This window comes from Magnolia sinica, chromosome 18 (genome assembly GCF_029962835.1).
Source record: "Magnolia sinica isolate HGM2019 chromosome 18, MsV1, whole genome shotgun sequence".
Taxonomy (NCBI): domain Eukaryota; kingdom Viridiplantae; phylum Streptophyta; class Magnoliopsida; order Magnoliales; family Magnoliaceae; genus Magnolia; species Magnolia sinica.
Genome location: NC_080590.1, coordinates 40831413 through 40847012, shown reverse-complemented (window position 1 = coordinate 40847012; position 15600 = coordinate 40831413). Strand labels below are relative to the sequence as shown.

The following is a 15600-nucleotide window of genomic DNA, read 5'->3' as shown; positions in this document are numbered from 1 at the left end:
AAATACCGCAAACAGTTTCCTTAGCCTTATCCTTCTTTAATTCCATGGCGTCAAGTTTTCTGATGAGATTAGCCACCTTAGCATTGATATCATCATCCTCTTTTAGGAGATATATTCCGCCCCTCTCTTTAGATTGAGTCGGCCTAGACGTGGTGCTTGATTTGGGAAGATGTCCCATGATTGTATGTTTTCAGTAAGCTTATTAAAGTAATCCCACACATCATCGACATTTTTATTTATGAATTTTCCGTTACACATTGTCTCAACCAATTGGCGCATGGAAGATGTTAGTCCATCATAAAAGAAGTTTATGATGTGCCACATTTCAAAACCGTGTTGTGGGCATGAACTGACGATATCCTTGAACCATTCCCAATATTGGAAGAATGTTTCATCTTCTTTTTGGGGAAAAGTTCATGATTGACTTTCTAAGGGTGTTCGAATTTCTTTATGAACTCCCTTGTTATGTCATTCCATTTACCAATAGATTGAGGATGTAGTGAATGCAACCATGTCTTAGCTTTCTCTTTCAAAGAAAAAGGAAAGAGTTTCAGCCTAACCGTGTCATCGGACACATTTGAAAAGTATAGAGTGCCTATAATCTGGTCAAACTCTTTCAAGTGTAAGTACGGATTTTTGGATTCAAGCCCATGAAATTTTAGAAGAAGTTAGATCACCCCTGGCTTGATATCCATGTGTCCCGTATTTTCTGAAAAACCCATTTATGAGGGTGTACTCACCCCCGCTGGTTGTAAATAGTCTCGCAAAGTAGGAGGCGGGGGTACTTGATGCACCTCATTCTCATCCTAGACTTCATCAACCTGAGGTTAAGGTTGTCTTCCCGGTTGATTGACCAGTTGATTTGCAGCCATACTCTCAATTAACTCTAAGGATCTCGACTGGTGTCTAATCCTGTGATGGATAGATAACCCCTCAACTAATCATCCTTCACTCAAGAGAGGTCGAGTGTTGTCATGGACCCGCTTGGGCATGAAACACTCTCAACCCTCAATTTCAGATTCCAACCTAACTTAAAGAAAAAAGAAGGAATAGAGATCAAGAAATAGAAAGGGAGAGAACTAGAAAGAAGTTACCAAATTAGATGTTTCTAAATTAAGATCCTGCAGAACAAAACAAAACAAGTCAGTTTCTAAAACAGAAATTCTAAAATTAGAAAGTTTCTAAAAACAAAAATAAAAAGATGGGTTAGTTTTTTTTAAAAAAATAAAATAAAATAAAAAAGCAACCTAGCTTCTAAAAACGAAAAAGGAAAGTTTCTAAAAACAGAAAATAGAAAGTTTCTAAAAAGAGGAAAAGTTAGTTTCTAAAATCAAATTAGGAAAATTTCTAAACCTAGAATTAGAAAGATAAAATAATTCAGAAAAACCTTAACCTAAAAATAGAAAGTAGAAAACCTGATCTTAACCTACTTCTAAAACTAATCAATCTCAGAAAAACACAGTCGTTAATCCCTGGCAAAGGCGCCAAAAACTTATTACCCTAAGTGTAGGGTCGTGATGTAGTAATAATCTAGGTGAGACCAAGGTCAAATCCATAGGAACTAATTGTGTGTCTATTCTGAAAGTAATTAGAATCAAAACTAGGAGAAGATCTAACCTAAATCAGGAAAGTTTGGAGTAATTGTGAGATGATGCATTTAGAAACTTAAGAATTTAAAGATGGGAACTAGGGTTTCCAGGGATCCACTTGCAACTATCAGGATGTTTCCTTATTTGATTTAAGGCACTCAATTAGAATTGGAGTCATATCCTATCCAATTGGAAGGTATTCAATAAAATCATATCCAAACTTCCATTAACCAAATTCTTAACAGATGAAAGTTGTGTAGATTGGAAGTGATTCCATCACCTAACCATGCTCATAAGACTATGGTAGACAACAAGATATACCGATCCAACAACCAACATGGAAAAATTGAGAAGAATAGAAGGGATTCCATCACTCAACCATGCCCAAGAAACGATGGAGAACAATAGGATTTCCTATTTTCATAAACTCTAAACAGAAAAAGAAGATACCTCAAGCTATTGAAGATTTATTATAATTTAAGTCACAACAAATCATTAAAAACTAAAAGTATTCCTTAAATATCAAACTAGAATCAAAGGACTTAAATAATAACAAGAATCAAATAAGAAAAAAATCCCAACCATGCTACAAGCTTCACCCTTTAGCCCTAGCTAAGGGATCTAGCCAACCATTGACATGATTGGATTAAAAACCATAGAAGAAAGCATTAAAAACTAAAAAGAATGGAAGAACTCTTGGGAAGCGACTCCACCCTTTTGCTCTACTTCTCCAAACCCTAGATATCCTAACAAGTTCCTAAGAAACCCTTATTTATAAGCCAAGTTCCGCAAATTTGCAAAATATGATTAAATTTACGCACTCTGTGTAACGCCTTCGATGTCATCGAAGGGATTTTAATCCGGAAGTCATGCCTTTTCGCTCTTTCGCACTGTGTAAGTCTCTATGTCATCGAGCCATACTTTGATGGCATCGAACAAAGCTTCAATTCATCGAACAGGTCTTCAAGTCATCGAAAATGTGTCCAAAATAGTCTAGCGAATTTCTTCAATTTCTTCAATAAATTCGATGTCATTCAGCAGTCTTTGATGTCATCGAGCACCTTCCTTGGAGTCATCGAACATGTCTTCGATTGATCGAGAAAAGCACCCAATATGTCCAGCAACCAACTTAATTTTTCCTCATAAATTCGATGTCATCGACCAGTATTCGACGTCATCGAATGGATCTTCGATGTCATCGAACGAGTCTCGATGGCACAGTCTTTTTTATTTCTATGCTTGTTCTTTTAACTTCCTTCTCCACCTGGTTTTCTTAGATCTTTGAGTCTTGAAATCTTCAATGTTGGTCTCCACAGGTCCATCATTTACCTTGGTATCTTTTGAGCACTAAATCCATGATTTCAGCATTCTTTTCAATCCAAGCTCATAAATTCACCTTGCAACACAAACACATGTAAAATATACCATTAAGCCATATTATGTTTGTAAAACTAAGAAATAAATCGGAGATAATATACAATATTTGACCCTCAATATTGCCCATGCCAAATTTTCGAGATTCCATCATATCAACGGCCGAATTCCATGCTTAATTCCATTTTTACTATTTATAGTAAATTTTAGTTTGATTATAATTCTTCATCTGTTCGGCTTTTGGAGTTGTCTCCAACATGAAAAGTGCTTAGAATAATTAGGAGAATAACATGGTTAAGCCACATAGGACACTTACTATAAAAAGTAAATTTACTATTTATAGTAAGTTACAAATTTTAGGGAGTTTTAGTTATAGTTTGCTTCTGATTTCTCTCCCATTGCTTGGTATCCCTATTTAAAGGGTTATAAACTCATTTATTTCATCAATCTATCAATCAATTTACAAATTTTCATGAATACTATTTCTATGTTCTTGTTTTTTCCTCGTGGATTCGAGAAGTCTCTGTAAGGAGTTTAGAGAAGCTTCATATATTCGAAGTAGTTATCCTTGAGGAAGATGGTGATCGACCTCATCATGTTCATCCCTACTTCAATTGGTATCAAAGCGAGGACTCTCCTTGGGTTGATGGCAAACAATGAAGATATGAACCAAAATCCCATGGACGATGATCCAGGGATTCATTATATTTTAGAAAGAATGGAAGCTTTCCACCTAAAGAGTCAATTGACCATGCAAGGGCTATAGACAACCCTCAACCATATTGCGAATGCACTAATTCCGCCCTAAGCCCTAGTTGATGCTCAATCGCCCGCGATTGTTATACGGTACAACCCCAATTTTTGTAAAGCACTACCAGTGGTGAATTATAGGGCTATACAAGATAATGCGAGTTCTAGCAATGAGGACCTTGATGACAGCTTTACCTGACGACCAGTCCATGGAGGAGATCGTCTAGATCGTGTTGAAAGAGACTATCAAGGTAAGGCCAAACTTTGTAGTTTTAATGAATTATTATGCATAGAAGATTTTCTCGACTGGCTTGCCAAAGTAGAATGATATTTCGATTACATGGATGTGCCAGAGCATGAAAATGTGAAGTTGGTAGCCTTCAAATTAAAATCCAGTGCTTCTGCATGGTGGGAACAATTACAACTCTCACATGCCCGAATGAACAAGGCACCCATCTCATCATGGTCATGGATGAGATGCCTTCGATTATGATTCCTCCATAGTGATTACGAGCAACTGTTGTTCCAGTGATATTAAAATTACCGACAGGGGAATCGAACTGTCACAGATTACATTGAAGAATTTCAGCGGTTGGTAACACAGAACAATCTTTCACAAATAGAATCATAGAAGGTAGCACGATTTATAGGTGGGTTACGATCAGCGATTCAGGACCGAGTTCAGATGCACCCAGTCAAGATCGTGGATGAAGTAGTTCAGTTGGCAGGTAGGGTAGAAACACAGCTTACAAGAATTCCTATTCAGCCTTACCCTTCAACTCGGCCTCCTATGACGGGTCCCACTCAGAAGTCAGAACTGATACGAGGAAAAGAACTAGTAGCAAGACATCCTCAGCCTTCTGCAACTAGTGGCCCATTTAGGCTTCAACACCCCACAACCCACTTGACTATTAACAAAGGGGGCAATTGAAGTTGAGGCAATAGAAGAAGACCTTGACTTTGATGAAGATGAACAAGCCACTGAGGAAGGAACACATGGCGAAGAATGGATGAGCGAGGATCATGACGAATCTCTAGTCGTGGGGCGATTAATGTACACCCCACGGACAGAATTACATCCACAATGAAATAATATATTCTGTACGCGGTACACCGTCAACGATAAGGTCCGTGATGTGATCAAAGATGGTGGTAGTAGTGAGAACATCGTCTCAAAAGTGATGATGGACAAGTCGCAACTACCTACAACAAAACATCATTCTCCTTAGTCAATTGGCTGGATTAAAAGGATAAACGAGACCCAGGTAACTAAACAATGCACTGTCTTGTTTTCAATTGGTAAAACTTATAAAGGTCAGATACTTTGTGACGTGGTAAACATAGAAGCATACCATATGTTACTCGACCGACCATGGCAATCAGACCGTGATGCAACCCACCGAGGATGAGACAATGTTTACGTCTTCGTTAAAGATGGTTGAAAGATAATCCTTGCCCCTATGGCACCGGAGAAATAACCCAAAGCTTCTTAAGTGGAGGGGACCTCCCTCTTCACCATTCAAGGTTTCATGGAGGAATTCGAGAAAGCCGGCGAAGTATACATCGTAGTGGTAAAAGGCGAGGAATTGAAACCACCAAGTTTAAAGTCTTTCCTGAACGAATTTAAAGAAGTTTGGTATGAAGATTTACTTGATGGATTGCCTCCCATGAGGGATATCCAACATCACATATGCCTTATCCCTGGGGCTAGCTTGCCCAACCGCCCTCACTGTCAGGTAAGTCAGAAAGAATGTTAGATCTTGAAGACAGGAGTGAAGGAATTGATCCATACTAGCTAAGTCAAGGAGAGCATGAGTACATGTATTGTGTCAACTCAAGAGCCTAATGGCAAGTACAAGAAAAGGGCTAATAAACATCGGCATCAAAAGTTATCTCAAAACCATGAACCAAGTCCCTTGAGTAACTCGAGGACGAGTTTTTTTCTAAGCGGAGGGGTCTAATGTAGAACATGTCACAAATACATTCCCAGCATGGCTAGACCAAAAGAAGGTGGACCATAAATTGATCATAACTTTTGACCCGGGTATCGTTACGATGCACCAGACCAGGTATCATGAAGCGAAGCAGCATGAGAACTCAAGGACAAGTTCTTTTGTAGTGGAAGGGACTGATGTAGAGTGGGTCGCAAACACGTTCATGTCTAAGATGGATCAGAGAAGGCTTGATCAGAGGCAAAAGTCATCAAGACCGTTAAAACCTTAAAACAGGCATATCTTGCAAACTAGAATGAGTTCCTCAACGTAACATATATGATTTTGAGGTAAGACGAGCTAATTTAGCCAACCAACCCGGCTATGCCAGGTTGCCCATGCCAAATTTTCGAGATTCTATCATATCGACGGCCGAATTCCATGTTTAATTCCGTTTTTACTATTTATAATAAATTTTAGTTAGATTATAACTCTTCATCCATTGGGCTTTACGAGTTGTGTCCAACATGAAAAATGCTTAGAATAATTAGGAGAATAACGTGGTTAAGCCTCATAGGACACTTAATATAAAAGTAAATTTACTATTTATAATAAGTTACAAATTTTAGGGAGTTTTAGCTATAGTTTACTTCTGATTTCTCTCCCATTGCTTGGTATCCCTATTTAAAGGGTTGTGAACTCGTTTATTTCATCAATCTATCAATCAACTTATAAATTTTCATGAATACTTTTTATATTTTCTTGCTTTTTCCTTGTGGATTCGAGAAGTCTCTGTGAGGAGTCCTGTCACGCCCCAAACTCGGAAACCGGGCTCACAAAATTCCTGATCGCCGAATCTGATGCCTACAGCCTCCGTAATACCCCATTCTCGGCTCTCAGCGTCCATACGCCAGATTTTGATCATGAGATCGTACAAGGAGAATTTTCCAATGTATTTTTATCCCGTAATAAGCATAACCACAAGTTTATTCAAATCACAAAGGCAACATCATCATCACATATCCACTAATAAGCATTTCAATATAATGCTGAAAGGGAAATACATATATCGAAATCAAAGCTCCAGAAGACAGCTGCACACTCCAAGCTCAACGCTGTTGCCACCTAACGCCACCTGCACACATCTATCATGCATAAGCTTATAGAAAGCTTAGAGGGGGTGAAAGTGTGTTCACAAGATAAGTGTCAAGTATACAATAAAGTCCATAAATCATACATCATTGGGATAAGTAGAAATACTGATAAGATCATGAATCACACGATATCAAAGTAAGCGGAAATATATTGGTAAGTCCATGAGTCATATAATATTAGAGTACCCAATACAGATCATAATGAGCCAAATATCATATACTGCAGATGCAATACAATATGCAGATCATGCCAAGTCCGTCTAAGCCATATAAGTACAGAAATGTAGCAATCCAAAATCTCATATGCCGAGAATGAAATGCAATATGTGATGCGAATGAAATGACCAAGCTGGAATGAAGTTAGGATGATAGTACGTGGTATTACAGACTATGGGGTTCATCACAAGGGAATTCTATCCAAACCAGTCTCATACCTAAATTTGGATAGTCAAACACATATGGTTAACTCCTAAACTCAGGTAAGTCGCGCGCCCTAATCAAAATCCTGGCCATTGCAAAGGTACACGTAACAAATAGTTACGCACCACCAGCCCGAGTGAATCGTGAATGAATGAATGAATGAGTATGCAACTCCTACTCAGTAGCCTGGCAGCACAATAGCCTACCAACCACTGGTAGCTCGCCCAAGCCTCAACCCTGCCCACATCACACATGACCACATCAGCGTTCGTTCATGTGCACCCGCCCACATGTGCAACAGTGACGGGGTGTCATAATATCATGTCAGTCCTCATATCAAGTCTACATATCACTACGGTTCCTCTCTAGGGAATCACTAGAGTCTATTACACTCCAAACTAACTGTTGCCTCCCTAGCCACACAGCCCAGCGAGTGGAAGAGACCACACTATCCGCCTGACTAATAGTCTACCAATACCTACCCAGCTCGTCGATAGCGGACTCATTTGTGAGCTGGTTAAACTCAGCCTAGCTTAGAGCCCCCTCACTTGGGCGGATAAGGCCACACCCCCTCCCAACCGACCACGACATAGTGGGAGACGCAGCCTATTGGTATTTGGCACTCGGGCCTTCATGTATCCACTCGGTCTAGACGTTGGGGCGTCTCCTGGCCTCGGAGGTTTAGGGACTTTCACCCACGGACATCCAAAGTGCCTAGATGCTTGAACCAAACATTTTCAGTCTCCTATCTGGCCATTCACGACATGTCTGTGGAGGTCACAGCCCTGATGTCGTTAGGGCGTACAATAATCACAGTCACATAATGCAAGATGCATGAGGCACACTGTCCAGTCATGTAGCAATATTGCGCATACTACGCGCTCATGTGGGTAACTCCTATCAGTGAGTCCCATAAATAGTCTACCCAATGGCATATACTATGATCAGTCACTACTCATATCAAGTATACATATGATGCGTATGGGCATGAGTCATGGAGTTATACTAAGCATGTTATATGGTGATGAACTATCCTTACAAGGAGGATGGGCCTAGACGGCCTACACACAACAAGTATGAGCCTATCAATGGGCCCTAGGGAGAGTTATAATGTGGACATTTAACCAACATTATTCCTACAATGCGGATGTCAAACCATTATTGCTCCCAAGGCATGGCCCGCAATAAATATCATTACAGAAACCATGGTGGAATCATATTACAATGGGCCTTATGTACATCCCATTGGGCCTCGACCCATGGGTCTCCAATACATCCAATGGGCAGTATCACATGGCCTTATATATTTCAAGGTGGGCCTCAACCACGGGCCTCATACATCACATCAAGGTGGGCCTCAACAACGGGCCTCATATATCACATCGGGCCTAATCAATGGGCCGAATCGAATGGGCCAAGGCAAATGAGCCGAGTTGAATGGGCCAAATACAATTCATCTATTTTTAGAGATCACTATAGAGTATTGTATAAAAATGAACCATATCAAAAGATCAACTGGACCATACCATATTTAACCGTGTTAATAATGATTTCCACGATTAAATTCTAGTGGGCCCCATCATAGGGTTTATTCCCCATCTAGCCTATTCATAAGGTCACAAAGACCTGGATTTAAAGGAAAAAAAATATCATATTGGTCCAAACTTAGTAGCCCAAGGATTGGTGGACATTTAAACCCACTGTTTTATGTAATGTGGTCCACCTGATCTTAGATCTGTCTTATTTTTATTCCATCACAAGCCTTAAAATTGTCCTTCAAAATGGTTAGACGGTTTGGATGCAACACATGCATCATGTTGAGTCCCATAGGGATGGACGATATAGATAAATCACATACCTCATGGTGGGGTCCACACGTGTGGAATATAATACATACATCAGTGGATCCCACGTGGGGCCCACCATAACATTTATTTTCCATCCAATAAGGTCACACAGACCCGGATGAAGAGGAAAAACAAATTTCATAGAGATCCAAAACTTATGTGAAATCCAAAAGGATTTTAATGGCAGACGTTTAATCCCACTACTTCCTGCCGTGTGGGCCACCTGAGTTCCATTTACGGCTGATTTTTGGGGTGGTCATTGGTTAGAGGGGACCCAACAAATGCAAGAAGTTGATGATCAACACACATCATGGTGGAGCCCATAGCTGGGACCCTTGCCCACTGCCTAACACAGCAGAACGCTCCTGCAGCGTCCTCTGCACGGCAGCAGCAGCAACGCCTGCTGCCTTTTTTTTTGTGTTCTTGAGGATTTTCGTAGGTGGGGCCCGCATCAAGGGAATCGACCTCGTCCACTGACTCCTATGGCTCAAGACAAGCCAAACAAACCTAATATTCGATGTGTTTTAGCGTATAGAAACCTCAAAGTGGATTTTAATAGTGAAAACAATTGTTTTCTATGAAATGGCCTGCCTGATAATCGGATCGGCCTCATTTTTCGGCTCAACGTCTAAAATGAATTGGGAAATAGGATGGACGGCGTGGATTAAATTCATACATCAAGGTGGGGCCTGCATGAGCGACCCACCCAAAGTTTAGAATCAAACAGATATTTTTTGTTTTGCCTTTCACATGGGTACACCCACTGTCTATTCACGCTCCAGCAACCACGTCCAGGCGTGAATCATTTCATCAAGGTGGGTCCCACGTGGATGTGGCCCACTTGATCTAGATCACTCTAATATTTGTGTTTTCCCAACATCCATAAGGTAGGGCCCACATGGTTTGGATGGCCATGGGGTCAATTTGATGGACGGTTTGGACATCACATAACTCATTAAGTGGGCCACAAAATAAAGGAAGGAGAGAGAGAGAGAGAGACACGTGATGGTGGATGGCTCCGCCACTATGAGCCCTCCCTTTCCAAGCATTCAATCGTACATTAAATGGATCCCAATACATGTGGGCCCACCAAATCAAAAATCAATAGTGGAGATTACTTCTCCACTAAAATGGAAAGTCTAGATGACTCCTTTCAAACTAGAAAGTAAACATCATGATGGAGTCCATGGAGAATGGCCCCATCATGGAATGATCATGAGAATCAAGGTGGGCCATCGGCCACATCTAGGGTCCAAAGTGAGATCCATACCATCAATCAGTGGGCCTCACTTAGCCCATCATTAAAAATGAAATTTAGGCCTATAGAAACACCCACCGTTTAATCTTCTTGGTTCGATGGAACGCCGATCTCTTTGTGCTTCTCTTTGATGGAAGATGATAAGAAATGAATGGCTAAGATAAAGGATTTTGGAAGAGGAAGTAAGCCACACACATGCATTTTTCTCTATTGGGATGCTTGGACGTCCACCACTTAGGTTACTTGGAATTTGTGTTGAGAAAGAGAGAGAGAAGGGGTGGTTGTAAGAGAGAAGTGATGGATGTGAGGTGATAGTTGTACTTGACATGTATGGGTGTGTAAGAGAGAGGGTGAGAGAAAGTTGACTTTGAGGTTGCTCTTGTACTTAACATGAGGTGATTGATTGATTGATTGATTGATGAGACATATTGTAGAGATTCTCTTAGGATTGTAAACGCGTGGTGTTTTTCTCGAACTAAATGCGGGCCCACATCTCTTGGCCAGGGTATCGAATCGGTGCGTAATACGTGGCGTCAGAACCGCGGCAACGGTGCGGTCGCAATGGTATAGGTCTCGGATCAAGCCAACTCAAATCTACAGGATATGACTTAGGATCGCGCGCAAACGTCAATTATAAGTCATGGGTTACCAAAATTCATCGGGAAGGATTATGGGAGTCAACAGAACAGTACGGACTACGATACAGGCCTTACAGCTCTCCCCACCTAATAAAAATTTCATCCTTAAAATTTACTATCACACAGGACAAAGCAAGGGAAGAGAAAGCATCGACTTATAATAAATCTATGAACAAATAGTGCTCTCTAATCTGAACCTCATGCTCTAAGGATGCTTCATCAACGCTATGATGAACCCGTTGATCCTAGATCTCGGATCAGAATGATCGAAGCTCGAATACTAAGCAGCCTCACAATCTCAACAAAAGGGAGCTATATAAGAAAATCTCTAAGTTATTTAAACTCGGGGATCTAACCATTCTAAGTTCTCAACAATCATAGAGTGCAGAGTAACTATTAGTAGATATGTGAGTTATCTTCAGGTATTCCCAAGTTATGCTCTGATAACAACTTCTGTCACGCCCCAAACTCAGAAATCGGGCTCACAAAATTCCTGATCGCTGAATTCGGTGCCGATATCCTTCGTAGTACCCCATTCTCGGCTCCCAGCATCCATATGCCAGATTCCGATCCTGGGATCCTACAAGGAGAATTTTCCATTGTACTTTTGTCTCGTAACAAGCATAACTACAAGTTTACCCAAATCACAAAGGAAACATCATCATCACATATCCACTAATAATCATTTGAATACAATGCTGAAAGAAAAATACATATATCGAAATCAAAGCTCCAGAAGACAACTACACGCTTTAAGCTCAATGCTGCTGCCACCTAATGCCACCTACACGTATCTATCATGCATAAGCTTATAGAAAGCTTAAAGGGGGTGAAAGTATGTGCTCAAGATAAGTGTCAAGTATACAATAAAGCCCATAAATCATACATCATCGAGATAAGCGAGAATACCGATAAGATCATAAATCATACGATATCAGAGTAAGCGGAAATATATTGGTAAGTCCATGAGTCATATAATATCAGAGTACGCAATGCAAATCATAATGAGCCAAATATCATATATTGCGGATGCAATACAATATATAAATCCTGTCAAGTCCGTCTAAGCCATATAAGTGTAGAAACATAGCAATCTAAAATGTCATATGCCGTGAATGAAATGCAATATGCAATGCGAATGAAATGACTAAGCTAGAGTGAAGTTGTGATGATAGTATGTGGTATTGCAAGCTATGGGGTCCATCACAAGGAAATTCTATCCAAACTAGTCTCATACCTAAATTTGGATAGTCAAACACAATGTGGTAAACTCCTGATCTCAGGTTAGTCGCGCACCCCAACCGAAATCCAGGCCATTGCGAAGTTTCACATAACAAATAGTTACGCACCACCAGCCCGAGTGAATTATGAATGAATGAATGAATGAATGAGTATGCAACTCCTGCTCAGTAGCCTGGCAGCACAGTAGCCTACCAACCACTGGTAGCTTGCCCAAGCCTCAACCCTGCCCACATCACACACAACCACATCAGCATCTGCCCACATGTGCAACGTGATAGGGTGTCATAATATCATGTCAGTCCTCATATCAAGTCCACATATCACTACGGTTCCTCTTTGGAAAATCACCGGGGTCTATTACACTCCACACTGACTGCAGCCTCCCTAGCTGCACAGCCCAGCGAGTGGAAAAGGCCACACTATCCGCCTGACCAATAGTCCACCAATACCTACCCGGCTCGTCGATAGCGGACTCATTTGCGAGCTAGTCAAACTCAGCATAGCTTACAGCCCCCTCACTCGGGAGGATAAGGCTACACCCCCTCCCAACCGACCACGACACAGTGGGAGACGCGGCCTACCACTACCAAAAAAAGGGGCAAAAGCTACAAACTATGTCAGTTTTTTGCTACGGATATAAACCGTAGCTAATGTTGCTACGGTTTTAATCCGTAGCTAAATTGTTGCTTCACCATTCCTAATTAACGGTGGTGTAAGGGGCCCTATAGGGCTTAAAAATATATATATGTTATATCTAAGCAGTCCATCTGTTTTGAAATATTATTTTAGGATAGGAAATAAAAACTCAGGTAGATCGAAGGCTCAAGTGGACCACACAGTAGGAAACATAGAGATTAAATCACATTTTCTTCCTATGGTGTGGTTCACTTGGGTGTTAAATCTACTTTAATTTTGGGATCATCAAATAAAATAATTTATTAAAATTAATGATCGGAATGGATGACCCAAATACATCATGGTGGACCCCACAGAGCTCTTGATAGGACCGTCCAGGTCCGTCTCACGAAAGGACGCCCAAAATTGGGCGCGTGCTAAAAATTGGAGCCGCGCCCAATACTCTTATCTCTCTCTCTCTCTCTCTCTCTCTCTCTCTCTCTCTCTCTCTCTCTCTCTCTCTCTCTCCGTTCCCTAATCCTCTGTTCCTCCATTCCCCGATCTTCTCTCTCCCTCCCGGTCTCTCCTCCATCTTCTCATTCTCCTCGCTCTCTCTCCAATGCATCTCCGCCCTCTCTATCTCTCTCTCCCACTCTCCTTCTCAACCCAAACCCAAACCCTCCTCTCCCAACATCCATGTCCTGGGATGGCGCTCTCTCCTCTGTCCGATTGATAGTCCAAGGCAAAAATCATGTTCAGAGATCGGGAAAGGCCCGAAGCTCCGCAGGTGCGAGGTGAGTGTAGTGGTATTTTCGTAGTTCTTGTTCTGGGTGTGTCGTTTTCCGATGGAAATTAGGGTTTCGAGGGAGTGATCGGCGGTAAAAAATCAGGTATATTGTTCTTCCTTCATTTCCTTTCTTGTAATCTATGTTGAATTGAGATTTGATCGGAATTAGGTTTATCTTTGTTGAATTCCTTGTTCTGCTTTTTGAAATGTTGATTTATGGTTTTAGTGGAGAGATCATTGATTGTAGAAATGAGTCCTTTTTCGTTATGAGATCATTAAGGATAGAAGCTTCTTCAATGATCTGATTTGCATGATTTTTGGTACTCCTAGTTTTACAATAATGATGCCAACTTTGGTAGCATTGATGATGCCTTGAGGCTGTTTGGTAAAATGCCTGAGAGAAGGTATTTATATCTTTTCCACAGCTTCTGAAGTACTGAAGCTCACGGGCTAATGCATAACTACGCATATTCTCTGAAAAATTTGTTTCTCTTTATACTCATGCACTTTCAATTTGTTTCTCTTTTCTTTGTTTTTTTAATCAATTCTCTGAGAAATTCTACTTCATGTTTCTCTGATGGATTTTGCAGGATTTCAGTTGTTTTGTGTTCTTCATTGTCCTATGATAGACTAACCATTTGTTCTCGTCAGTTGTTACTTTATCATATAGCCCTTGGATGTTATACTATCACAAGGTCATAACCTTGATTTTCTACCTCTAAGGTACCTTGAACTACCTCTATTTGGACATTTATCATAGAAGTAGCTCGTGATCTCAACTTACCTAATGTCTATTTGAGCATTTGTCTAAGGATGGCAAGCACTAAAGAACTTAAAAGCTTAGTTCCCATTTTGGCCCAAAGCCTATATTTTGAGAGTAGCTCGTGAACTTAAACGTATTGGTCAAATGGGGAGCTCTTACTTCTTGGAGAGAACACATGTATTAGTCAGGTCCTGGCCATGTTGGAAAACTGGCTGATTACAACGTACTGGACACAACAACATTGCTCAAAGTTGTTGATTGCAACAGATATTCAACCACGGCCTTGTTTCATCTAGGAAAGGGGGTCTTTTAGAGGTTACATCTGGATTTTTCTTTTCGTAGCTCAGTTTTTTGGTGAATCTATGTTGAGTGCCTCTATTGGTTTCTTTATTCCTCAGGGAAAGCAAGATTCATGGAGCCCATATGGACAAGGGCTGAAAGACATGAATTCAAACCTGGATTTGATCTCAGAGTGTTTGTTCTCAATGATTGGTTTTTGTAATAGGCGTGGATTTTATGTCAATTTTATTCAATATTCTCATGAGAAGCATTTTGTTTCTACAGATTTCTCGATTGTTTCTACAAACACTCTTCAACTTTCACAACCAAGGAGGTGATTCACATTATTCATTATTAGTGTAAGTTATTTGTTATGAATGGCTTTACTACTTTGGATGTGGCATGGGCTAGAGATTGTCTATTTATCCATTTTGTTAGCAATCCTTTTTTGTTGGGAATTAGTTTGGACAGAGTTACAATGGACTGGCCATTGAAAGTTTTAGTTGTGCATGGCACTTTAATAGTTCCAGTCCCTGCATGCTGGAAGTAGATCAGGCCATCAAATCAAGTGGTTCTATGAGGTTCGTCTTTCTCCCAAACATGATACATGTTGTAGGGAACTGAACCAATGCACAAGGTGGGCTTCACCATGACGATCACCTGGAAATAAAATCAAGCCAGTCCGCTCTTTGAGTAGGCCCCACAACCAAAATCAACAGACGACACTACAACAAAAGGTAGCATTGCCAATGCATTTTTGTCGGTGGCCAACATTTACCACTGACGCTATAAGAATCGGATTTTGAGCAAGGAACTTCTTTTTACCTTTATGGTAAAATGAGTTTCTTTTGTATCTTTATTGGTGTTTTTATTAGTAAGGTTTTATTTTATTTTATTAATTTTTTGGTTGATTTAGGTAAAGGCTTGGATTACCAAAGCTTCAAAGAGTATAT

At 40.5% G+C, this 15600-nt stretch overlaps 1 long non-coding RNA gene and 1 other non-coding gene across 2 annotated transcripts; both read left to right on the top strand.

The window, feature by feature from the left end:
* The first annotated feature begins 328 nt into the window (after positions 1 to 328).
* On the top strand, positions 329 to 436 carry LOC131234187 (small nucleolar RNA R71). Its single transcript, XR_009165595.1, has one exon. It is a non-coding gene; the product is annotated as a small nucleolar RNA R71 (small nucleolar RNA).
* A 14171-nt stretch (positions 437 to 14607) lies between these two features.
* On the top strand, positions 14608 to 15281 carry LOC131233841 (uncharacterized). Its single transcript, XR_009165371.1, has 3 exons — positions 14608 to 14840; positions 14933 to 15006; positions 15110 to 15281. It is a non-coding gene; the product is annotated as an uncharacterized LOC131233841 (long non-coding RNA).
* Positions 15282 to 15600: the final 319 nt, after the last annotated feature.